Here is a 25,043-nt window from a genome sequence, read left to right as displayed (position 1 = left end):
CACAGAGGAGCCAAAGATGGCCACACCTCCCTTCAGCAAACGGTGGGACTGGGAAAGACAGCCACTTGGGGGACATCTGCGTTGGGCAGGCCAAGAAAGCAGAGTGGGCCCTGGGGCTCTTCCACAGGCCCACTCCCTCCTGCCCCTCCAAGGGAGATGAAGCAACCCAAACAGTCCGCCACATCGGGCTCTAGAGTCCTGACTTTGCTACTGGGCCAGGCCTCTGGGGGTCAGAGCATGGATGGGCAACAGCCAAACTCTCGGCAATCCATGGCTAACGTGCTTCAGCCACTTTGATCCGTCAGAGGTCGCACGGCTCTGCTAGAGAACACTCGGCCTGTAGCTTCATGCGTTCACCAGAGATGCGCACCGGTCTCATGAAATTCAAGACCCAAGTAAGAATGCTTCACTGCAAGCTCCAGGACCCCATGACCCGGTGGGCGTAAGAGGCATCAGAGGGTTCTGGGGGCTCCTATGTAGCTCCGGTGTTCTTCCAAGGAAGCAGCAGTTCACAAAAGGCTGTTTCAGGACCACGGAGAGCTCCTAGGAACAAAAACCCGAGAGGCCTACCAGTCCCGCCAGTTGGCGCCAGTTGAGCAGAGAAGCGGGGGCGAGGCCGGTGGCAGGTGTCCCCCACTCTGGCACAGGCTCCTCGGCATTCAGCCCACTCCCTGCTGCATCTGTTCTGCCCCAGTTCTGCTCGCTTCCCTGGCCGGATCAGCTGGAGGTCCTGGAGAGGGAGAAACAGGTGTCCTTCTGCCATGGCGTCTGCCTCTAGCAGTGGCTGCCTTTTGTGGGACATCCCTCGGGACATCACCGTGTTCCCAAGCTGGCAGTGAGTGTGGCTGGAGCGCCAAGGGCCCACCTGAGGGCAGCGGGAAGATGCTGGCTGGCCCTCGCCTGTCCCAGCGCCACAAAGCGGCAAGCCGTGCTCCCTGCCTCCGCCATGACCCCTCCTCCATGGTCAGGCAGCTGCAGCACCTCATGGAGCTCCCCGGGGAGAGGATATGACCCTCCGGGGAGCTCCAGCCCCAGGTTTGTCCCGGAATGCCCAGGACTGCTCCGGCGCGGAAGCTCCTCTGTCCCATCTCACAGCCCTGGAGATTCCCAGCATTGTCCTCATTTCTGGAGGAGCAGAAAGGGGCAGCGCTTGTGCCACTGGTTCATTGACGCCGGCTGGGCTGCTACTTGATGATGCATTATGTTTGTAATTACAGTTAGCCACCCTGAGCAAATGTTTAAAATAAATGCAGATCTTCAAAGTAAGTGCATCCTATAACTAGCTCAGTGGAGCATGGGGTACATTTCCACCGGAAGCCCCCGCCCCTGGCCGGGCAGACGCATCCCACTTGATTTCCAATAAGAGGCAGCCACAAAGGAGGAAGGATGCCTCCACCATCCATTAGCAGCCATCGCTGACACTTTTCACAGCCTGCCTCCCGTTCCTGGGCAGCCGCTGCAAGCCGGAGAGCAGCACGTTGCTTGAGATTACAGTCATTCTGTTTGCCTTTCTCCACAGCAGATCAGATGATTTAAATTAGGCCTCGATTCTTGTTTAAATTATAGTTTACCGTTCTGCACCCTGCTCAGAAGCGAATTACCTTAAGCAGCAGTATTAATAACACGGTTATAATTAAGCTTCATTACTGTAGGCAGTTTGCTGAAACAAATTGCTTCTTCATTATTATTATGGCACCTTTGGTAAAAAGACGATTCCCCCAGAATGCGACCTTGATGCTTTATATAGTAAAAGCCAAGCTCGGGCAGAGTCGCGAGGGTGAATTAGCATCCGTTGCCTCCTATATCAAAGCTCATTAAAAGCAAGGCAACTTGAGTCGCAACCAGGAAGCCCAGTAGAAATTTTAATCTGTGTGAAATGGATAATGAATAGGTTTGAACTTTCCCTGACATTTTTATACTGGTGCTTTATTTATATTATATATATATATATATATATATATATATATATAGAGAGAGAGAGAGAGAGAGAGAGAGAGAGAGAGAGAGAGTGCTTGGTGACATTTGGTGGGAGGTGGGGTAGATGAGAGAGAAGGGGCCCTTCACAGGCCCCGCAGCCATTTCCTTAATTTGGGCACCCCGTTTCACACATGCCGTTGCACCTGCTGAATCCAGATGAGCCACACTTCCCCTGCCTTGTGAAGGCTGCAGCCCTCAAGTGCCTTACTAAGAAGCAAGACTTCTCTGCGCCTCCTCCTCACCATTTCCGTTACTATGATTAACTTACTTATTTCATTCTTATACTGCCTAATGGCCAGATCTCTCCGGGCAGTTAAGATTTCAGTAAAAAACAAAAACAAAACGTGTAAAAGCCACCTGAGGAACTCACCCCGTGCAAGCCTGCCCTAGCCCTCTGCAGACAAATGCCCCCACCTGCCATTAAAGGCCATCAGTGCCTTGCTGGGGGGAAGAGTCTCTCCTGGCACCAGGAGGATGGCAGAGCTGGTGCCCGCAGGCTTCTGTCCACATTCACAATGTTCACGATACCCGGCACTGCCCGATGGTTGCTCCAGGATGGCAGTGCTCCTTTATGAAAAAGCATCTTTCTTTCCTCAAGGTGGACCTCACATTTACGAGATCCAGCCTTCCTTCCAAGTTTGGCTTCCTTCTGGAAGTATTCGGGAATTGGAGATACTGCATATGAACTGCTCTAGTTCCTCCCTCTTCCCCATGGATGATCCAGAAAAAAGTGCAGGCGATTCTCATTAGGTCTTGCTAGGCAGCAGCCAATTAATAGGCACTGGTGGCGGGCCAGACAGGGCCCAGGTGGCCACACGTGAGGACAGCCCTGAAGGGGCTCTTCAACCTGGGACAGCCGAATCCAGTTGCCGGAGCCAGAGCCGGGGCGACTCCTCTTTCTTCTCCGCTGACCCAGCAAGCGCGAACTCTGGCTGGCCGGCCAGTCAAGAGCAGCCACGTACTTGGTCTTAAGGAAAATCCGTTCGAATGATGGAGGAGCTTATTTCTGTTAAGCAAATTATGAGGAGGCGGGCAAAGTCCTGAATGCGATAATTCCCCCTGCATTATTTATGGGGAACCAGCAATTACATTGCAGAAAACAGTTTGTCTGCATAACGCGCACTTAATTATCCAACCTGCCATTATAAATCCAGACACAGCCAATCAGCAGCTTCATCAATAAATTACCTGAGACAGGACTTCAAACTTGGGGGCTGGGATGGGGCCGGGCGATGAGGAGGCGGCCGGCCAGCAGGCCACAGCACGACCGGAAGCTGCCCGGGAAGCGAGGCGAGGGGGCTGCAGCTCCAGAGGCGGGAAGCGGGGCTCTTTCCTGCACACTCCGCTGAAATCAGTTGCAGCATATCTGGTGATCCTCTCCCAGGGCTAACAGCCTCTCTGCATAGCTTCCCCCCACGCTCTTTCATTTGTTTGGCAGGGGGTAATTCAAATAGAAATTCGTAATTTGATTGGGGACTAATCCTATTCAGCAGATCCAATTCTGCTTATTTCCGCCTGGAATTGGAAAGATGGGAAATCCATCTTCAGAGTGGGCAAGAGTGCTGGCAGGCCTCTCTCCTCCCTGTCCGCAGCCATCCCCCGTGGTGGCCGTTGCTACCCCTTGTGGTCGCCAGCTCCCAACATCAACCATGCACACTGCCTAGAAACCACGGCGCTCGCCAGTGAGCTCCCTGGGACCCCCCTCCGCATTCCAGCACCATGAGACGGCCATCCCCACCTAGCATTGTCCCTGTCCGCTTCCTCCACACATCCAGCACGACATGGCATCTTGGGCCCTCCCCTCTACTCACCTCTTCCTCCGAGCTCAGCGGGTCTCAATGTTGCAAGCTTTCCTTGCTGGGGAGTTGCTGCAATCCCTCAGAGACTTTGGTGGCCCTTTTCAGCTCCTTTTCTGGCTCTGCCGTATCTGGTTAGCAAGAACGAACTGCCGTATTCCGGCTGGGTCAGGCCATAGATTTGCACGAAGGCCTTGTGATGGCTGCAGCTTTACTTCTGAGTTAATTAGCAACTGGATGTTTGCTAGTCCTCCCAGGTGGCTGAGCTACGATTTAAAGAAGCACATGACCCGACAGGGGATTCCGGCCCCGGGCACAGAATAGTGAGCTTCCAAGGTGGGCATGAGGAGGCTGTGAGAAGCTAGATGGACAGACCTTCTAAGTGTTGTGTTCCTTTCCGCCTGTTCATGAAGGAATCTGAAATTTGGGGCCTTTTTGTCCAAAGAGACTGTACAAAAGCCTCTGCTGTCTGTGCCAACCTGACAGCTGTTCCCAGCACAGAGGGGGCCCTGCTACCCCTGCCTGCAATGCAGCTTTTAAAGAGGCGCCCCATGGAAAAAAAAAGAAAGGGGCACCCCAATTCTGCACCAAGGTGGCCCAGGTTCATAGATACCTGGGCCACCTCCATAGTCTGTCAAAACTCTCAGCCCAGGTAGGTGAAGCTGCAAATTCTGCATTCTCCTGCATGCATCTTGCATGCAAACAGGGCGCCTCTGATCTTTCCCATGCAATCAATGAAGGGATGTGCAAATCTGGAGAAAAATCTCATCAACGAAATGAGCTAAACAAAATTGCCACTCACCCTTGTGGAAGAGGCTTGCCCGGCATTTGCTGGACTGCACTGGAACCGCAGGGTAGATGCTGGCCATTCCCATGAGGCTCCGGCCCCGTTCTCGCTGGGCTACTCAGAAGGAAAAGGCCCCAGAAGACCGACTAAAGTGCTGAAGCATCCATGTCTCTCTGGCTCACAAACACCCGGACCAGGCCGACCTGAGAGGGGAGGGGCGGGAGAGGAGGAAACCGGCCAGTCGCCTGCTCTTTCCTTCCCAAATTCCTGGCCCAGACACCCACGGCCAAGACGCCCCCCTGCCTGCCGCCTCGCAGCATGGTGGCCAGGGAGCCCCTCGGCCCCTTCCTCTCCAGCGGCTGAGGCGGGGCGGGAGCGTCTTGGCAAATGCAGCAGTGGCCGTGTTATTCCCAGAACCTTTCCTGCTGCTCCTGGACAGTGATTAGCACAAGATTTGCACCCAGACGCTGGGGGGAACAGTTGCAGGGTGGAATCCTGCCTGGCAGGCCAACCTGCACGGCTGCATTTGCTGCACCAGACGCTGCCCGGGCTGCTCCTGAATCTTTAATAGGAGAGAAATGAGTGTTTTTTTCCTTTAAAGATTTACCATGTATAAATGTATGAGAATATTAAAGGCAACAATTAACTTTATTGGAAACCTTATATTCTCCAGCCTCATTAGAACTGTCAGCAAGATCTATTATTAGTATTACTATGCAGATAATGTAATAAAAAGGGTATTTAAAGTGGATAGCTTTGTGTGGAAATAAAATAACTTCTTTCGTCCTTTTTTTAAAGTTACAGTGCACTGGAGGGCCAGAATGAATCTGTGCGCTTCCCGGAGTGAGAGCAGGCAGGACCGAGCTGGCACCGGCCTCACAGCAGCGCTCCTGGACAGTGGGGCTCCTCATTGCCAGCCTGGGGAACAAGAGGCGTGCGGGGCTTCTGCAACCGCTAGCGCCAGAGCCCCGAAGAGCGCGGGTGGCTCCTTGCTGGGAAGCAAGGGCCTCGGGGCAAGCTGCGTGGTGGGCCTCTGAGCCCCACAGAGCAGAGTTCCCCCTGCTGGACTCCAGGATAGTGGACCGAAACGGAGCGGCTGGAAAGTGCCTCGTTGGGGCTCAGCACTAGGGGGCACCCACGGTCTTTGGAGTGGGATGCGCACTGTGCCTGCCTTGCTTCGGGGCCATTTGTCATCTCGGCAGCTGCCTGGTCGGAGGCACAAAGCCTCTTCGCCCCCTGAGCCACTTTCCACTCTGCAGAAGCTCAGGGGGCAGGTGCCCGCCAATGTCCACAGGGCCAAAGCAAAGCGGGCGCTTCCAAATAGCCAAAGCACCAGCCCATGATAGCTTAACGCCCCTGCAGGGCCAAACCGCCAGAAGCGCTGTGATATTGTAGAGTGCACAGAACCCAGGGGCCTCCCAAAGGACCGGCGGAAGGAATGGTGGCATCTCAGGGGCCGCGTTGGGCTGGGCTGCAGCTCCGCAGCCCGGCGTGGGCAAGGCTGGCCGCGTGGACCAGCACCCCGTCCTGCCTGGGTCTGACACATGGAGCCAGGCCGCCCCGCCGTTTGTCCCATGGTTTGGCTGCCAGCAATGCCCTTTCTCGGAACCCAGAGAGGCCACTGTGAGCCCACAGGGCTCAAGGCCACTGGTGGATCTCCCCCGTCGAACGTCTCCAAGCCATTTCCAAAGGGCATCAATGCTCAGGGCATTTAGCCAGGGCAAGACGATGCCAGCGGCCACCGGAACAGTCTCGGTGCCAACTGGAAAACATGGCAGATTTTGTATGCCTGTGCATAGGCACACCTGCCTCCCTGCTTCACTGGTTTATCTGGATTTGCATTGTTTATTAAATTTGTTTCGAGGCTGCCCTGGGTGGCTGCCCTGGCCTTCCGCCCACCCGCTTTGTCCTTGCGAGAACCCCACTTGGTAGGCTGGGCCGAGCGGCCACGAGCGGCCCAGAGTCAGCCAGTCAAGGCCACAGCCGGGCGGGAACCAGAGGCGAAGCCTGAGCGTTCAGCCACGTTCCGCTCGCTGCCTCCCAGGCCACGGTCCCGCGGCCGCAGCCCTTGGCCGTCTGTGCAGCCGTGCGAGGGCTCCCGCACCGGGCCTGCACCTGCCTCCCCCGTGTGCACGCGCCGCAACAGGGCTGCACGGGTTGCTGCCATGGCTCCTGCACATCTGTGTTTGCCTGCACATAAACACAGACAACTGCCAGACACCATATTATCATCCCTAAGTGGGGAGCTCATTTGCATAACTTAATTAAAATTTTACAGTAATCTTCAACCAGAGTCAAACAAACAAACAAAACACTCTCCTCCTCCTCCTCCTCCTCCTCCAACCTCAAGGTTAATTAGCCTCTCTTAGGTGCCTGGCACCTTGAGGGAAGCGAAGTGCGAAGAGCAGCAGCCAAGCCTTGCAGGGCGACTCTCCTCGTCCGCTGGCTATGGAGGGATCCATGACCAGCGCCCTGCAGGCAGAGGCCTTGCACTTCGCTCAGCGGCTCTTCCCTCCTGACCCCTGCTCCCTCTTCCCCATTCTATTTTTTAAAAAGCACCTTCCAATTAACTTCAGAATGCATTTATAAAAGCGATGCTTATTTATGCAAATCTGTGCCATTTCGGTCATTACGGTCATTACGCTTAGTGAATGAGGTTGCATCTTCTGGCTTCAGTGTTTGGATTCCAAAGTCTTTGAACGAGAGCTCAGGTTACAACAACCAGGTCGATAGACACTTGCACGCAACCCTCCGCTGTTCATCGCCCACGGGCCGGAAACACAGCCGCCTTCCTTCCTCTCATGCAGATGTGGCACAGCACGTGGGCAGGATGGAGCCCCGTGGCGCTCCGTGGTGTAGAAGCCAAGGGGCCAAGGCACGGCCTTCTGGAATCAGCCAGTTGGGTAGGAATGGAACCACGGCAGTGCAGGGCCTCCAACTCCCGGCCCAACCAGCCTTTCCAGAAGGATACCCTGGTCGACGGTACTGAAAGCCACAGAGAGGTCCAGGAGAACCAACAGGGTAACTCCCTGCCAACTTTCTCCTGGCAAAGGACATCCCCACAGGGCGACCAGGGCAGTCTCTGTCCCAAAACCAAGGCTGAACTGGAGTGAGATGGATCCACGTGGTCTGTTTCCTCCGAGAGGGCCTGGAGCTGTCCAGCCTCCACCTGCCCGAGCACCTTGCCCAAGAAGGGGCTGTCGGCCACCGGCCTGAGGTTGCTCAGCTCTTCTGGCACTGGCTCAGGAGGGATCTGATCACCAGCAATCTGCAGGCACGTCTCTTTTTTAACTTTCTGCAAAGTTTTCAAATTTAGTATTGGAAAAGAAGGAAAATTAGACTCGCCCTCTTTTCAATGGAACTTTAGCCCTCAGTTAGGGTTAGGGGTGTGCACCAGGGTAGGGTTAGGGTTGGGAAAACGAGGTGTCCTGGCATGATTTTGATGGTTGGAATGTGTTTAGAATGGGCAGAAAGGATGAGCTGTGCAGAAAAAGCTACTCAAGGAAGACTTTTTCAAAATCGCATTATCTTCAATGGAACTTTACCCCTATATTAAGGTTAGGGGTGTGCACCAGGGTAGGGTTAGGATTGGGAAAACGAGGTGTCCTGGTATGGTTTTGACACCAGCACGCATAGGGGCCATGCGCATGCTTGGAAAGGAGTAGCGGTGCCAGGCGATGATGTCACTGAGCCACGACTCATGAGCCATGACTCGTCCGAGCCTTCGCATGGCTTTTCAGTGAGCTGCCAAGGATAGATAGATAGATAGATATATTTGCTTGGACTGGCTGTGAGTTCTTTTTTCTAAACTCAAACCTCAGTTTTCAGGTTTTATTGCACTGTTGGCGCGTTGCGATAAATAAGTGGGTTTTGGGTTGCAGTCTGGGCACTCGGTCTCTCAAAGGTGTGCCATCACTGCTTGAAGCGAAGGGTGCCTTCAGGAAGAGGACCACATGCAAGCAGAGGACCATCCTTCATAAAGTAGGGCCTGTGGCCACCCTCTGGGAGGTGCTGGGCCGTGGGATCATGCTCCAGACAGCTGGGGCTGAGCAGAGTCCTCGGTCTCAGAAGCATTTTGTCCCAGTGGAGACCTGCTGTTGACTTCCCAGTGGGGAGATGATGGAGGCAGGGACTGGCCAGAGGCAGGCAGGCAGCCGGCAGCATCTCATCCTCTGGCCCCTATGCAGCACCGCTGCTCTGGTATCCAGAGCCCAGCATGGCACGGGGCTCAGCACCGGCCCTTGCGATCCTCTCTGGAGAGGCCGGCTTTGCTGATAATTTGTTGGCTCTGCACATATCCTGCACTAATTATAAATCTCAGTAGAGATTTGCATTTTTATGAAATGCTTGTGCTGGGAATTTTTATATTAAAAAGGTACATATTAATTCAATCTAATCTTGGCCATTTCAGGTCCCGTAAGAAAGTGCTTTCATGAGGCTACAAAGCGAATAGTCATAGCCCTCCTGTTTTCCTCAATGGCACAAACCTCTGAATGAACCCCACGTGATCTTTGAGGGTGCTCGTCACCTGTTGATAAAAGGAGCCAGAGAGGGGGAAGCCTCGCCTTGCCTCCAGGCAGGATGATTCCAGCACGGAAGGGCAGGCGGGCGAGGAGGGACTCCAGTTCCGCCCGAGTCCAGCGAAGGCCGGGGGACCTGGGCTAAAGATGCCACCCCGGGAGCAGGGGAGGCCTTCCCAGCATGCAGAAGGTCCGAGCTTGGCTGCTGGCAGCTCACGAGTTAAGCGGGACCAGGAGCAGGACATCCTCTGCCGGCGCAAAGTGACCTGTCCCCTGCTGGAGAGGAGCAGGTCTGGACAGGCGACCACCTGAGGAGGGCGGCCATGGCCCATCGGCTGCACAGCTGCTTGGCATACCCAAGGCCTCCGGCTCCTCCCCAGACCGGGGGGAGAGAGCTCTCCCTGCGCCTCTCAGAGAGCCGTGGCTGCCAGCCAGAGTCAAGCGACTGGGCTAGGTTGCTCTGGCACAGGCAGACGCCCACCTGCCATGCATGGCTCCTTGAGCTCTATGGGGGATATCAATCTTTGGATGGACACATTGCATAGGCAGCTCCCTACTTTCTGGCAAGATAGAAATCCACCACATGGGCAAAGCACACATCCTCCTCCTCGACGGCTTCCTCGGTCCGTGTTCCCTCTCAACGCCCCAGCCTGGTGGGGCAAATTATCCAGGGTAGGCTGGCCTGGGCTGCCAGAGCAGAGCCAAACAGAGCATGAATTAGCTTGTCCCGGTGGAATCCACAACCCATGGTCCCCAGGGGACCCAAATGAACTCCAGGAAAGCGCTGCACAACCACTACAGTGGTGCACGGGAGCAAAGCGAGGCAGCAGCCGGCTCAGGCCCCGGGCAACCTCTCAGGGGACATGCCAAGCATTGCGGGGCACCGCTCTGCATGAAGCATCGCCTCCCTCCAAGGGGCCTGCCCACAATCCGGGACGATCACTGTCCAGTTCCTTCTCCATCGGAGGCTCCTGGTGGCACTGAGCTTGCCTGGCACCCATTCAGGCAATTTTTCAGCACGAGCTGAAGGTTTCTAATTTTGGCAGCCTGCTCTGTAATTTGGCTGACCTGAAATAATTGAATACTGCTTGGGGGGATTCATCCCTGATAATAAATTTGAAAGGTAGGATGTAAATCTAAAGAATAAAGGGTAAGGTGTGAATAGGTAAGCAAAGACTTCCTGCATCAGTTTGCATATCACTTGAGAACAGAGTGGGGACAGCCATGCATGTTGTGCGAATGTGTTTGCATTTCCAGAGCCTGCCCCTTACAGCCACGCGGTTTAAAATGAGTGAACTTTTAAAAATGTATACATTAACGAATGTAACTGACAAAATGCAGAATTTAGAGCATGCATTTTAAAAATATGCATTTTAGCAATATGGTTTTAAATGTGCATTTCCGTGCATTAGAAACTGGGGCACAAGTAGTTTTGGAAAGTGTGCACTTTCCTTGTAAGAAATGTGCTTGTACACCTTCTCTGTTTGAAGGAAGCAAGAACCAAGTCACAGCTAAGGACTGCAGCAAGCCAAGCCAAGCCAAGCCAAGCTTGGAGGTGAAGTTTGGAGAACTTCTGCAAGTTCTCCCACCCCTAGTGGGTTTATTTTCCACCAGTTAAATAAAAAGATGCCTCACCCCCCCACCCCTTCCTGGTGTGCAATCAGGTGCAGCGAACTATTGTAGAATCAGACCTTGTTTGATGGGGAATCTTAGAGATCACTTAAGTGCCCAATTAGCCTGTAAGAGCCCCGTCTGGAGGAGAGTGTTTGCTTGTGTGTGTTTTAAGTGTTTAAAGTCTTCTCTCACTCTTCCTTTCTAATTGGTGTTTAATTAAAAGAATAAATAATAAAAAAGAAAAGCAGCTTGTCTTCTGGCCATCTGGGTTTAAATATTAAAGAACATGTTTTCTGCCTGGAAGCAAGCGATACTGGTGCGTGTGCATCGCAGCATGTGTGCGGGGTGTGAATGAAGCGAGCCGGGATGCCCAAGCGCCTTCCGCAGCACGCCGAGTGGCTGGGAACAGGCGTCAGGCGTCAGGCGCTGGAACGGCGATGGCACAGGAGCTCTCCCTGGGGACTCTGCCGAGCAATGCCGGGATGCTCCTCCAAGGAGCGACCCCCAGCGAACATCTCCGGGCGCGCACTGGCCTGAGGACCCTCCCCTGGGCACTTCTGCGGGTGGGAGAGAGCAAACCTCCCTTGTCCCGGTCAGGACAGTGCGGATCCCACCACTCTCAAGAGTGTACCATGTGGCAGCAGCCTTCATACTGATCTCACAAGACTGTGCAAAGAATCGGAAAGAGAATTCCTGGGACTCTCAGCTTTCGGAGAGCTTTTTATCATCCAGGAGCTATCCCGCACGGGCAGCAAAACTCAGCCCTTGCCAGCCCACGGCTGCTTGCACACGAGGAAGCTTCAGTGTGGCGTCACCCGGCCTCCTCCGCTCGCTGCCAGTGGATGCTGGCACCCGCGCAGCTCTCCCCCCCTCTGCTCTTCCCACGAGGTCTCCGCCTTGGCTGGGCAGGAAAGAGGAGCAGCGCCATTTCTGCCGACGGACGGATGGACGGGAGGCCCTGGCAGCCCGCTCTGGCCTCTCCGTGGAAGGGCACGTGGGATGAGGGCAGCGACACGCCGCGTGAACTGTTTGCGTTCGGCACGCCTGCATTATAAATTCTGCAACGGGCACCCTATTATAACCCTGCTAGTTCTAAAATTGGATTTTTAAAGTGCCAAAAACAGTGTGGCTATCTTGTTTGAAATAGCGCCGTGGTGGTGATGTGCCACCAAGTCATCCCCAGCTCCCGGCGACCCCGGAATACGGCTCTCCGGCGTGTCCTGACTTCAGCAGCCCCGCTCAGCTCTTGTAGACTTAGATATTATTAAAATGCTGTTCAAACAAGCACCTGCTATAACTCCGCAATTTTAAACTAAACTTTCCATTCATTGCCATTTTAGCTACTCTCTTCTTAAGTACTTTTAATCTACACTCCTGACCCAAAACACACGTTGTAACATTCATGTCCCGTTATTGACAATCCCATTTAAATGAGTAAGCTCTTAACACTAAGTGCTTCCCATTGTTTTCAGGACTGCGCAAGGTTGGGTTTCTTTTCCTGCCTCGTGCGGCCACTCGCATGCATCGGGCTTCCCCGGACGACCACCACATCGCGCCCGCTGGGCTGGACGGAGCACAGCGGGAGAAGTGCCCAGAAAAGGGCAATGTCCCTAAAAGTGGAGCAAACTAAGCGCCATTCCACCTGCAACCATTTCAAGAGGACTAGCCAAACAACCCGGGGTCCTGAGGCGCTTTCAAGACAGAAACATTCCTTATGGTATAAATGCCTTGGCCTCTAAAATGCTGCTTGTCCTTGGGATGGGGAGACCCCTGAGCGGAGAGCGTGAGGATCACCTCCCTCTCGAAGCAGCCGGGTTCCCAGGAGGCGGGTCTTGGGCAGGGAGGGGCTCAGGGCCCCGTTTATCTCCCATCACTTGCAAGACCGGGATAAGTCGTGCCAAGCAGCGAAATTAAGAAATGCAGACAAAAGCTGCACCTGCTTGGCCTGTGCAGTGTGTGCAGGCTGCAGAAGAAGCCTTGCTCAGTGGGGGGCTCAGCACAAAGCCCCCGCCCACGGCGGTCACGCTGCACGCCCCCCAGGGCCCACTCGGGCCGCCAGGCTGCCGTGCGGAGGCCCTGCGCAAGAGGCCCATGGCTGCCAGGTCCTGCCTGGGCATCCCTCTGGCACCTCCGTTGCACGGCCTGCGTGCCCCCCTCTCCCCCTCGGGGCAGCTCCGGAGGTGGGGCTGCAGCGGCCACGTTGGTGCAGAGGTCCACTGTTTGCACAAGCTTTGGAGGAGCTTCCCGTCTCTCCACGTGCCTCGCCCCGGCTCAGCCTGTAAGCCCGTGACAGATCCCTCAACCTTTCCTGCGGCTCAGCCAGGCACAGCTGCTGCCCGAACCGAGGAAAATGTCAGTCCCAGGGAGGCGGAGGGGTTTAACTTCACACCAGCCCCCAGGAGCCGGGTGGCCTGCTGTCCCCAGCCAAGCACAGTTGCTCTTCCGCAGATGGCTCAGCGACATTCCCCCCTGGTCCCACCCCACTGATGCTCTGGGGTGAACCTCCCCCAGGCCCCGAGGTGGCAAGCGGACATGCATCGCTCCAAGGGGAGCTCGGAGGAGTCGTTGCAGCAGTGGGGCTCTCAGGGAGGGCTTGCCCCTGATCCGGCCTGCAAAGCCCGGTCTCCATCCCGCAGAGAGTCGCCCTTGAGGAGAGCGTGGGAAGGCAGGGGCTGCTGACAGAGGGCTCCTGCCCCGGCTTTGGTAGGCTCTGCTCCATTCCAGCAGCCAGCTCTGCCCAAGAAGGGCACGCACAGAGCGGCAGGGGCCAGAGGGTCTGAAAAGAGGCATTTTCGGAAGCCGTCTCTAGTTCGGGTCCAACAGCTCACTTTGCTCATGCTGGAGACGCGTCTTCTTGTGGCTATAGGTTATTTTCTGGTTGTCAACAGGGAACCAAGTCATATTTTGCAAAGAGACTGTCTGTTGCTCGAAGCAAATCAGGGAAAACTCAGCCCTCGGCAGAACTGCAGAGCACTAAGAATGAGTGCCGAGATTTTCTTTGCCCTCCTCATTCCCTTTTCCTTTTCTGCCATGTCTTCTTGGATTGTAAACCCGAGGCCAAGCTCTGTCTCGGAGTGATCGATCGGGAAGCCCTTCCAGCCCACGAGTGTGGCATGATGCTCTGAACCGGCAAGGCGACTGTCCGTGGCACATGGCCTCTGCGCAAGGCGGATCCAATTACTCCACTAATAATGACCGATGGATCTGCTCCGGGAGTGAGGAGCTGCACTGATGAAGTCCCTCAACCCCACGACAAACTGTTAGCACACAAGCAAGTTAAGCACCCAGGCGAGGAAAAGGTAAGCTGTTTGCTTATTTACTTATTAATCTATTAAATTACCTCAGGCAATCATTTAAAACTCGTTTAAACTGATAAATGATCAGCTGAAGCCAAAACAAGGGCCCAGCAAATGGAACCAAATCTGAGAAGGGTCACAGTCCACGGTTTTAGAGTTGGAAGCCAAACCCAGATGTGTGTGGGGGGGGGGGGGGTCGGACAGGAACCTGCAGTCCTGGCAGCCTGGCCCGACAGGATTCCTGGGCGGTTGGAGTGAAGCAGAACCTAAGCCTGAGTCTAGGAAGAGGCAATAAGAGCAGCGCGCATGCCCTGCTTATTAACCCGCAGCTGCAGGCTCGCCTCAGCCTGGGCTCAGTTTTTCAGTCTTACAGAGCAACACCTAAACTGGAGCTCAGACATCCACTCATCACAAGTTTGAGAGTCCAGCTCATCCTCTAGTTTTTAAATACAGACCCAGACCTTGCAAGTCACCCATCCCTTCCCAAACCACCTCTCCTTTGTCTATTGTCCTGTCTGTGATCCACTCTCTATTCTTCTCTGCCCTAAATAGAAACTCTCCACCAGGGAGCTGCGTGAGACATTCATGCAGAGCTGGCCTCCAGTCACAGCCCTCCCCACTTTTCAGGTGAGCCCGCCCATCAGATGGGCTGCAGCCTCATTGCACCAGCCCACCTAGTGCTGCATGCGGGGGAGGCAACCTTGCGAGGGCGTCATCTGAGTGAGTGAAGCACCTGTCTGAGTTTGAGGACTAATTGAGGAGGCTGAGTCCATCAGCTCTTCTCTTCCTTCTCCCTGTCAAGTAAGTGATAATACTTGCATTGTTTTGCCAATGTTAGGAACTGGGCTGCTGGAGCTGAACGGGGAACGAGTGAGTCTCCGTGCAGTTCTGCACCGGCCCCTGGGGCAAGCCAACAAAAGCAAAGCAACCTCTGGTTCCACTCGATCAACCGAAAGGAGGAAACGTCTCCAGTTGCCCAGATGGAGAACTGGGCCACAAGCCCGTGACGGCCAGGCCCAGAGCGGGAGATGAGTGCACCCAGCACTGTGCAGAGGCGCTTCCCGAAATCCTCCAGGCCAAGGTGGGAGAGGCGTGAGCACCTGGCTTTGCAAGAGAGCCCCGTAGGCACCATGAGTCCTGGCAGGATGGAGAGAGCCAGCAGCGTGCAGCCGTCTCCTGTATCAGCTCCAGAGGGGTGGCAGGGCAGGGTCTCCAGGAGAAGGAATGGCTCTGTCAGCAAAGAGGGCACAGAGTCCAGCCAACCAGAAATCCCCTGAAGGCCCAGCCCTTCCAGAGGAACATTGTGGGTGACAAATTCCAAACGAATTTTGGAGCAGAAGCATGCCGCCCTTCACCAGAGCAGAACTCTCCAGCTTCCCTAAGGATGGAAACTCGATTCGGTCCAAAAGAGGAGGTGTTCCAATAACCACCCTCCACACTGGCTGGAAAAATGTATGTTCTGATCACGGCAAAGAGATTAACTTTCTAAATGACTGTGCCAAAGAACGGTTGTTCATTGAACCAAGCAGAGGCAAGGCAGTCTGAGATTTAATCCAAGGTGCTGCTGCCCGGGAGCTAGGAGGAGATGTGAACGTTGCTGGACCTGCTGGAAAGAGTAACCATGGCAGTAGCAAATTTAAAATATATTTAAGTGGAACATTGCCAAGGAGAACCAACACAGTCACATTTTTGAAAGAGGAAACCTCGAAAATGAGAGACCAGATAAAAAGGAAGTTGAAAGGGAAGTCAAGTCAAGGTTAAACCCTGTCAAAATGCTTAGAGGTTACTCAAAACCACAATAATAAAATCAGCTTCACTCGAAGCTAAAAATAAAATTACTCAGAGCAAGTCTGCTGAAAAAGACCCAGCGTGGCTTCCACAGAGGTAGGTCCTGAACTGCCAAACCTTCGGAGCTCTTTGAGACACCAGCAGGCGTGTGGCCAGGAGGGACTTGCCAGGAGGGGCTCCTCGGGCTTCCAAAAGCACCCAAACGTAGCCTCTCTGTGCAGGCTCCCGAGCAAACTTGGCTGTCGTGGGCGGTGGTGGTGGTTCTTCTGGGTCAGAAACCCGTTCAAGAACAGAAAGCAGAGAGCTGGGCTGACTGGTCTTTCTCCTGATGGAGGAAGGTAAAGACTGCACACCAGAGGGCTCTGAATGGAGCCCTCGGGGTCACGCCTTGAAGCTGACAGTGGGCAACATAGGGCGGATACAAGGGGGGCTCCTCTCTGCCTTTTTGCTGCAGAGCAGCGCTGTGGACATGCCCTGGGCTTCACCCAGGGAAACCCCAGGCTGCCTCGCTCTACCACCACGAAACGGCGTGAAACCGCCCCAGGAACTTCCATGAGTGAAGAGTCACAAGTACTGAAAGATCGCACATTCTGGTCACATGTTCTTGCGTTCTTCCTTGATCTGTGCATGAAATGGAAGTGCCCAGGTGAGCTGCCACCTCCTACCTCGCCCCCCCCCCCCGCCCCCCGGGCCCACTTGCTGCTTCTTCATCAAGCCAGATGATGAGGCAGGGGAGGCAGGGCAAGGGCAGGAGGGACTCGACGGTGAAGGCACACGGTCTGCAGCAACCGGTCCCCAGGTCCTGTGCGGAGAAGGTTCTCCAAGAACTGAAGGCAAGCTCAGCAGATGGTGCGATGGCCACTGGGGGCTCCTGCAGCCCCTGGCTACCTGGAAAAGCGGGGCAGGGAAACGGCTGGCGCCCCATCGCCCACCCATGTTGGAAGTGCTGCATTCACACCTCCAGAGCAGCGCACCCCGAATCTGGGCGGACACGTCCAGGCCGCCCTGCCAGCCGCCTCACCTGTGGAGCCTGGCGCATCGGTGGAGAGCGGGGCTGGCGGCCTCGGGTTTCTCCCTCTCTGCTCATTATACTTGGAGACTATTTGAGACCGGCTCCGTGCGCAGAGTTGCACGTCTGAATACCAAGCATGTTAATAGGTTAAAGTAAATCTAAAGTTACATTTGAAAGCCAGAAAGATGAAAGTAGATCACAGGCCAAAGATCAAACAATCTAGAACCACTTCTAAGCTTTTTACTGCTGGAGATTATTAGCATTTGAAAGTGAAGAGCATTAGGGAGAGGAGGGAAGGGCGGGGGAGCGGGTTGGAAGGAATCTCAGCTATGGAGATAAAATGGAAATGAAATGACAGCTGAGGGGAGAGAGAATGCAGAAGGGACGGGCGGGCGGCAGACTCCGAAAGGGTGTGTGCTTATATATGCATGGCATGGGCAAGCGCGGAGGGGGCTCGCCTGGGCTTATTTTTAGAAATCAAATAAATATTTTAGCGGATTGGATTAAAAATAAAATAAACTGTTCAGGTTTAGCTCGAGGGTTCTCAAGCCACCGATACTGCGGGTGGGGGGTAAAAACTCGAGATGGCTCCGCACCCAGTAGAAGAGAAAGGCATACACCCAGGCCTGCTGCGTTGGCAGGAGCGGGTGTTTGGGGAAGGTCCCTGAGCTGGAAGGAAGCGGACAGGAGGCACAGCCGAACATCCCGCCGCAGAGTGCGATGCTGCCATGCCCGGGAGCCGCCAGGCAGCCTGCTGCAGGCATGACTGGGAAGCACCCGTGGCGCTCGGCAGGCCAGGCGGAGATGCGACTCCTTCCTGCCTTCGGGAGTGCCGTCTCCGCGGAGCAGCGCACCCATCACTCTGCGGCAGGCGAGCGAGAAGGGACGCAGCGGAGGCGGCAGCACCGAGTCCTCCTCCACCAAACTGCCTCTGTCCCAGCTTGGCACAGAAAAGAGAAATGCTAAGGTGAGGTTTCAAAGTGCAGTGGCCTTGCCCGGTTCACACATCCGATAGTGTCCATCAGAGACGCCCCTTCCATGTTTTCCCGCTGCTTCGCCCGGCTTCTCCCTTTTTGCAGAAATTCTGTCTGGAGGGAAGGAGCAAAGTACCAGCACGATGTCTTTGCCAGGGCAGATAGGAAGACCAGCAAGGGAAGCTGTCCCTGGGGAAGGACGGACGGGGCGCAGGGACTTCCCCGCACCGGCACACTCCTTCCCGCTGCGTCCCTTTCTCCTTGTGTGTGCTTTTCGGAGCGCAAGCCTGTGCACAGGGACCGTCTTCCTTGTAATGACCTTTTGCAAACACTTTTGCTGAGAGCGAAGTCCAAAAGCTTTACAGAAATAAATTGCATGGCTGCTCCTGATGCCCGTCTGGAGCCCTGCGGTTCAGGAGCTCTGGGCGTCTAATGAGCCGCCACTGGGAAGCAAAGAACGGAAGAAGAAGCAGCCTTCGGAGCCCACGTTGGGGCTTGGCCCTGTGGGAGCCTGGGCGGGTCCTGGGAGCTGGCTTTGCCTGTGGAACCTGGAGACCACGTTCCCTCACCGATCGGCGCCTACCTGCAGGCGGTCACTGCTCCCCCAAGGCAGCCTCAGCGATGCAGCGAGGCAGCGGGCAGCCACGGAGCCTCTCCAGCAAGGCCGCCTGCAGCCTCCCTCGTCTCCCCTTCGGCACCAGGCTGAGACTCCCCTCTGCTCCTGGTCATTCCTCAGCATGCAGTAAGGCTCTAGCCAGTCCCAGGATCCCTGTTTTTGGCAACACTCAACCGTGTGTGTATGTCTCTCCATTGAATATTGCACACAAATTTATTTTTAAGGCTGTGTTCTTCTGCAGACCACCCAGGGGGCTTCAGCCACTGAGTGGCGTGGCAATGGAGCAGACACACCGGTGCGTTGCAGCCTCGGGGCTTTTCTGATGCCCCATCGGCACTCCGGCCGCGCGGGAGCCTTTATCGGGTAGCTTCCCGTCAGAGCTAGCCGGGCATCCATGCCGTGGCCAGTGAAGCACCCCCGGGCCTCCCTTCCCCACCAAGGGGTGAAGTGCCGGACCTTCCAAGGCGAGCTGCCATGCCGTCTGGCCCGACCCCCAGATGTGCTCTGCACGCAGACAGATCTGGCCGTCCCACGGGAAGCTGCAGGGCCACGGCTGGCAAAATTGGAGGCCAGGCCCCCGCTGCTCTGTCAGTCTGTCAGCCCCCCATAGCCCACCTCCTCTGGACGCACTCAAGCCTGACAAGATGGCTGGCAGGGAACCAGAGGAGCAGGCCTGGCTGCCTCACGGCACCTCCGGCCTGGCAGAATGTCAAGGCAGGGCCCCAAAAATAGCTATCAAAAGAGCACGCGGATAATTTAAGCAGACCAAACGAGAGAAAAGGGCACACACAGAGAGGGTTCTCTCTCTTGAATTCAGCTTGGCCTTCTGCAGGGGAAGAACACACACACCATCTATTTTCTATCTGTTTGTTTCCCGCTGCCTTCCTTTTTAGAGCTGAATGGATTCTCCCCAGTGTGAAAGTCAGGAAAGAAAGTTTATAAGACAGCTCAGTAAATGTTGTGGGTTTGTGATAAGAACAACCGAAGCTCCAGCTGTGATCGACTCATGTTTACGTCCAGCCAAAGTGTGGGATGCCTTATAGCCCGGCTGACTTTTGCGAGAGAGAGAGAAGGTACGTGGAGTGGAGCTTCCTTGTCTGCAGACTCATGGGGACATGGCCAGAAGGGGCAGGGGCGCACGGTCCCTCCTGAAGCATGACGAGTGCTCACAAAGGCCTTTGACAGGCACCTGGCCACTTTCGCGGAAGGAATGCCAAGGCTGTAGAACAGCGACCCTTTTGATTAACACAGACAAGTCCACGCCGTGGCGCTCCACTTTCTGCCCATCTTTAGACTGAGAGGCTGCAGGCGGCAAACCGATGAAGAGGATTCCAGGCAGAGAGTGACGCTCCCACCGTCCAACCCCTTCAAGGGCTCTCAGGGCCAACGTCTCCTCCTCCCCTCGCCCCGCAGGCCAGGGCCGATTTCCTTCCCAGTGGAAGGCACTGCGTGTTCTCTCTTGATTCATCCAGGCTGGGGTGGGGTGGGGACCAGGAGACCCCCGCAGAGCTTGCCCAGCTTCCCACCTAACACCGGGCTTCCCCCTGCGCCCGCCCGCCCATGCCTCTCACCTGGCCTGATCCTTCAAGCTGCCTGATAGCCACCGGGTTCGCTGTGCCATTTCTCCGCCTCTCCCGTCGGACGCGCCGGTGGTGGAGAGGCCGCGTGGCGTCCAGGCGGCCTCTCCTTCTTCCCCTGCTTCCTCTCCCGTCTCCCTCCTTTTTCCCTGCCTTGTCCACATGCCCATCAGCTTGAGCTCGGAGGAGACTAATTGGCTGACGGAGAAGCAGCACTGCAGATGAAAGGCTATAAATAAATAGTCTGGGATTGAGCATCTTCATTAGGAAACTCCCATGCTTTCACTGGGCGGTCTCCCCCTTCCAGCCATTTTTCCCAGCCACTCTGCGCTGGTCGTGTGTTCCCTTCTGCAGATCCCAGGGAAACGGAGGATGCGCGAGGGCCCCTGGGGCTGTTTCTTTCTTCCCGGCAATCCCACTCTGTTGTGGGAGTGGGGTGGACCGAATAGGGTCTCTCTCCCTGCCCCCCTCAGCTGGGAAGGGGCTGTGCTCTCTTTCCACGAGCCGGACAAGACCACGGGGCCTGCCCCACTGCTCCAGCCTTCCTTCCCCTCGCCAGAGGTTCCTACGACCCATAGTGTGTGTGGGGGATGGGGGGCTCCTAGGGACATGCTCATGCCTTTGCCAGGCGACGACTCTGGGCGATGCAATAGCATGGCGGGCCAGCCCCCTCTCCTCGAGGGAGGTGTCGGAACGGGGCGGTGGTGGATTCCGAGATCCGGAGGCAAATGGCATGAGTGCGGGCACCCCCTGAAGTGCCAGGTGATGCTGGCTGGGAGGGGGACCTGCCCGGGGAAAGAGCAGCCAGCCCTCCTGCGCCCGGGTCCCTCTGGATGCAGCATTTGAAGCACCGCTGTCCTCCTGGTTTATAGGATTTCCCAGGGGTCCCAGGAAAGGCGGCTCTTCCCTTTGAACCTCCCACATTATCTCATCACGTCATCCTTTCATCTGTCCTTTCCTTGCCACCAAAAACAGAAACTAAAAGCCAAAACTAAAGAACCAAGGAAAAAGACAGAATTGCGGCACAATGCTTCCATGTGGCAGAAGCCCTCCACCTGGAAGCGCCCCGATATGGATAGGCAAAGTGCTGGACCCCAGCAGAGCTCCAGGCAGGAGATCCGCCCTCTTGCCTCGGGGCAAAGGATGCAGCAGGGGGGACCCACTTCCGCAGCGCTCGCCTGCATCCCATGTCCCTCCCCGTACCATTCCCTTCACGGGAGCCGAATCCAGCAGCAGAATCACAAGGCAAAAATGAGAGACATTTTTAATGGATTGTGCAGCATGTCCCCTCCAACGTGAGTTCTCTACTCAAATTACAGCACAGAAAAAGGAATAAAGAGGATTTCCAGAAAGCAGCTGTGGAGATGGCCATCAGCAGAGCAATGTCAGCCGCAGCTTTCCCGAGACGCTCCCCCACCTCCCACCTCGCCAGGGCCGGGGGTGCAAATCAGTGTGAGCAGAAGAGATTTAAGGATGGTCCTGAGAACCTGCCCCGGAGACCCCTTTTCAGGAAGCAGCCTGCCATCTTCCCCAGCCCCTTGGCCTGCACCCTTCCCCCCCCCCCGGTCTCTCTCCCCCCTCCCGCAGCTGAGGAGGAGGAGGAGGAGGAGGAGGAGGAGGAGGAGGAGGAGGAGAGAGGAGCACCCCTTCACAGTTGCTTCACAGATGATTCAGTTGCTTCCATGTTTCCCATAAAATATACCCACCTGATGGTCCCTAAGGCCCTGTCTGTCTTTACTGCTGGCTGTAATTCCACACACACAGCCGCCCATCCCACTGCCTGAGTCTTGACACCGCTTATGAATCTGATTGCACTCCCTCTCCTCTGCCTGCACTGTGGGTTCTTCAGCCCCGGTGGGTGGACCTTGCTCCTAATATTTCCCTTTCCTCTTTTGCGCAGAGTTCCTACCTGGGCACACAAGAGACGGCTGACGGCGGGACCATGCTGCCCACCCCTGCCCTCGCCTGTCTCCCAGTGCGCAGGGGAAGAGGCCACATGGATATCACATGCCACTGGGGGCCCAGTCTCCCAGGGCAGCACTCAGAGGAGAGGGGAGTCATGCGGGTTGTACTCCGGATTGCCTCATCCCTTGGGGTGGGGGGACAGGTGGTGAGACACTCTTGGAGGGGAGGCAGAAGGCAGGCCGAGACGCCTGTGACGCTTGGCTGCTGGGGCCCTTGCTCCACCCTCCCTGGGGGGGGCCTGCCTACTCCAAGCAGAGGGAGGGCCTGAGCAGAGAGCAGGCTGCTGGCCATCCCAGGCCAGCATGGACAGTCCCCAGCACTGCAGCTCTGCAGCATTCCTGCAGGGTGCACAGCAGGGCCCCCGCCTGGCAGAGGGGCGCCACTGCACCTGGTTGCCAAGGAAGGCTCTCCAGGTGCCAAGAGGCACGATTGAGTCCTCACTGAATTTCCTTCTATTATGACCGTTTCATCTGCCCAGTGAGAAGCCAGCCCATATTTCACATGCATGATATGAAACCACTGGGAGAGAATATTACAACAAGCACGCACACACACCCCAAGCAAATGCCCCCAAGGTCAGATTGGCATCCAGAGAGGAAAAGAACATGACAAGCTGCCCTTTTCCAAATTGTTCCTCTTAGTAGAAGACACCAGAAGCAGCTCCGGCACGTGAGGGAGGGAAGGGGATTGGGGACGGCTGTCAAGGGGCTTCCACAGCGCAACTGCCCATGTTTGCTCAGCCATGTGGAAGGCAGCTGTGGAAAAAACCCACCGGCGCTGCATGGCAGGGGAAACGAAGCTCTGCAAAGCACACAAGGATTTCTCCCCCTCCCCTTCCAGCTTTCAATGCAGAAAAAGCCCTTGGTGCCTATTTGAGCAGGATGTGGCTTCTGGAGGAATAAAACGAAAACATGAAAACAAAACCTCGGTGAAATGTCTGGACAGAAAGAAGAGACTTGGGGAGCTGCCGATGGCTGGCAAGCAGCGCCTTCAGGCACTCTCCATAATTTCAGGACAAACCTGAAGGCCTCCAACTCCCGAATCGCAGCAGCCCCGTGTGGCTGGCCAGCACCCAAAGTGGTGGGGATGCAGCTCCTCTGTCTGCAGCCTGCCACCGGCCAGGCCCTCCCCAGCTCGCTGCTGGAGATATCACAAAGTCTCCTCCATGGCAGCCTCTGAGCCTCTGCAGAAGCGAAGGAGATGGGACCAGATGCAAACTGCAATTGCGACACACTTGAATTAGGATATTGAGAAATCCTCTGCTTCCCAACCAATTCTTTGCTTTTCCCTTTCATCTTCCAAAAGTAAAACAACATCCCACCATTGGGAGTAATTGCCATTTATTTCCACTCTGTCTTCTGCTCTTTAACCAGTTAGTGATCCATGAGAGGACCTTCCTTTTGTTCTGTGACTGTTCAGTTTGCTCAGGAGCCTTTGGTGGGGGGCTTTGTCAAAAGCCTCGTGGAAGTTCCTGTAAACAGTATCTACGGGATCAGATAATTGGCTCTCTGGGGTCTCAGGCAGCGACAGGACTTGGCCCCCCTCCCTGCCACCTTACCTTTTTCGCTGGAGATGCCAAGGACCAAAGCTGAGACTTTCTGCAGAGCGGGACAGCAACGGAAGACACCGTGCCAAGGGACCACGCGCCCCCTGTGCCACAGAGCCAAGCAGGAGGGATGGCAATGCAGAAGAGGCGAGGGCGCGCAGATGGCAACAGGCCCCGGCTATTACATGCAGCCGTCGTCATCATAAGCAGCGAAGCTGATGGTTCCCGGAGGGCCTTGCTAATGTAGGAGATTGATTTACTCCAGTGTAGCCCTCCACAGGCCTCGAAGGCGGCACCAACTCAACTTCCCATAAAATCAATCCCAGCTTTTCACCACTTTTGACAGGACCCTCTAATATTAATCCACTCGCCTTGTCAGTCAACCCAGCTAACAAAGGCTGTAATGATCTTTAACTAGGCATAATAAATACTACATGGAACACAGGAGGGTTCTGGGACCGTCTGCGAAGCAAATGTATGCAACATGGAAAGAAAGAAAGAAAGAAAGAAAGAAAGAAAGAAAGAAAGAAAGAATCAATTCTAATTATTTCAAAACCAGCTGCATTGCACATGGGTCATCCTTTGACCACATCAGTATACAGGAGCACTGAAATACAGCAGGATACTAGTGAAGAAATAATAGGATGGGTCCCCGAGCACCCGTGAGCTCCTTCTGCCTCACCAGCGAGTCATTCCACACAAAAGGCAATTTGAGCAAGCACTGGGCCAGCAACCTTAATTGTCGTCCGGGCCGGGCGACAACACATGTCGGTTGTGTGCCACTCACGCAATCTTTGTTGGAACAGTTGGCGGCCACCACTCTGAACCTTCTCTATCACGCTCTGGCACGTCCCTAGAGCCGCTAAGAATAGCTGATCGTGAAGCAGCGACGAAGCTGATCAAAGACCGAGTATATCAAAAGGACATACATTTGGGTATGGAGGTTATTCGTATTACCCACTTTTCACAATGGTGCTGCTTTATAAAGAACGATTCTGCTCCAGAATCTAATTTTTATGAATTAACATTTTATTCCCTGTGAAAAGCCTTTACGGGTCTTTGCTTTCAGACAAAGCCTGCTTGGATGGCAGGGATACTAAAAGGAGGCTATTGATGTAATGCTTTTGTATCTGTGGTCAGGAAGAAGTCAAGGATGTTGTGCATTATGTTTGGCATTATCCAGTGCAGAAAGCTTCCAGAAGCGAATTTCCTCGGGGCTGCAGAGCTTATGCCAACGTGCCCGATTCTGGTGTCTTTGGTGGGTTCTGGATAAATGCCCGGGGCTGGAGGGCTCACAGGCGGTGCGAGAAGGTCTTGCAGCAGCTGCATCCTTTATGGGAACCATGTGTTATAAGAATCTGTGCTAGCTCTCTAAGTCAGAGCAGAAGACTTAGGGGAACATTTCCTGTCATTAAAGGTGACTGCATGTGCTGATCTTTGATACAAGACTAAAACATGGCTACAGAAATCACCTTTTTCGCAAAGCTAGGAAGACAATGGACACCGCGGGTCGCCAGGTTATATGTCGCTGCTGGTAATCCAAAACGCTCGAATGTGTCCTGTGATCCGTGGTTT

The 25,043-nt window shown here is 55.1% G+C and overlaps 1 long non-coding RNA gene across 1 annotated transcript in view; it reads right to left on the bottom strand.

Moving 5' to 3' along the window:
* Nucleotides 1-224, bottom strand: part of LOC123036818 — an 817-nt gene extending 593 nt beyond the window's left edge. The window contains exon 1 of the long non-coding RNA XR_006417215.1: nucleotides 27-224. This is a non-coding gene — a long non-coding RNA (uncharacterized LOC123036818). The remainder of the gene's footprint in view (nucleotides 1-26) is intronic.
* Nucleotides 225-25,043: the final 24,819 nt, after the last annotated feature.

Source organism: Varanus komodoensis, unplaced genomic scaffold (assembly GCF_004798865.1).
Source record: "Varanus komodoensis strain SLA01 unplaced genomic scaffold, ASM479886v1 scaffold83, whole genome shotgun sequence".
NCBI classification, from domain to species: Eukaryota; Metazoa; Chordata; class Lepidosauria; order Squamata; family Varanidae; genus Varanus; species Varanus komodoensis.
This window is presented reverse-complemented; position numbering and strand designations above follow the sequence as displayed.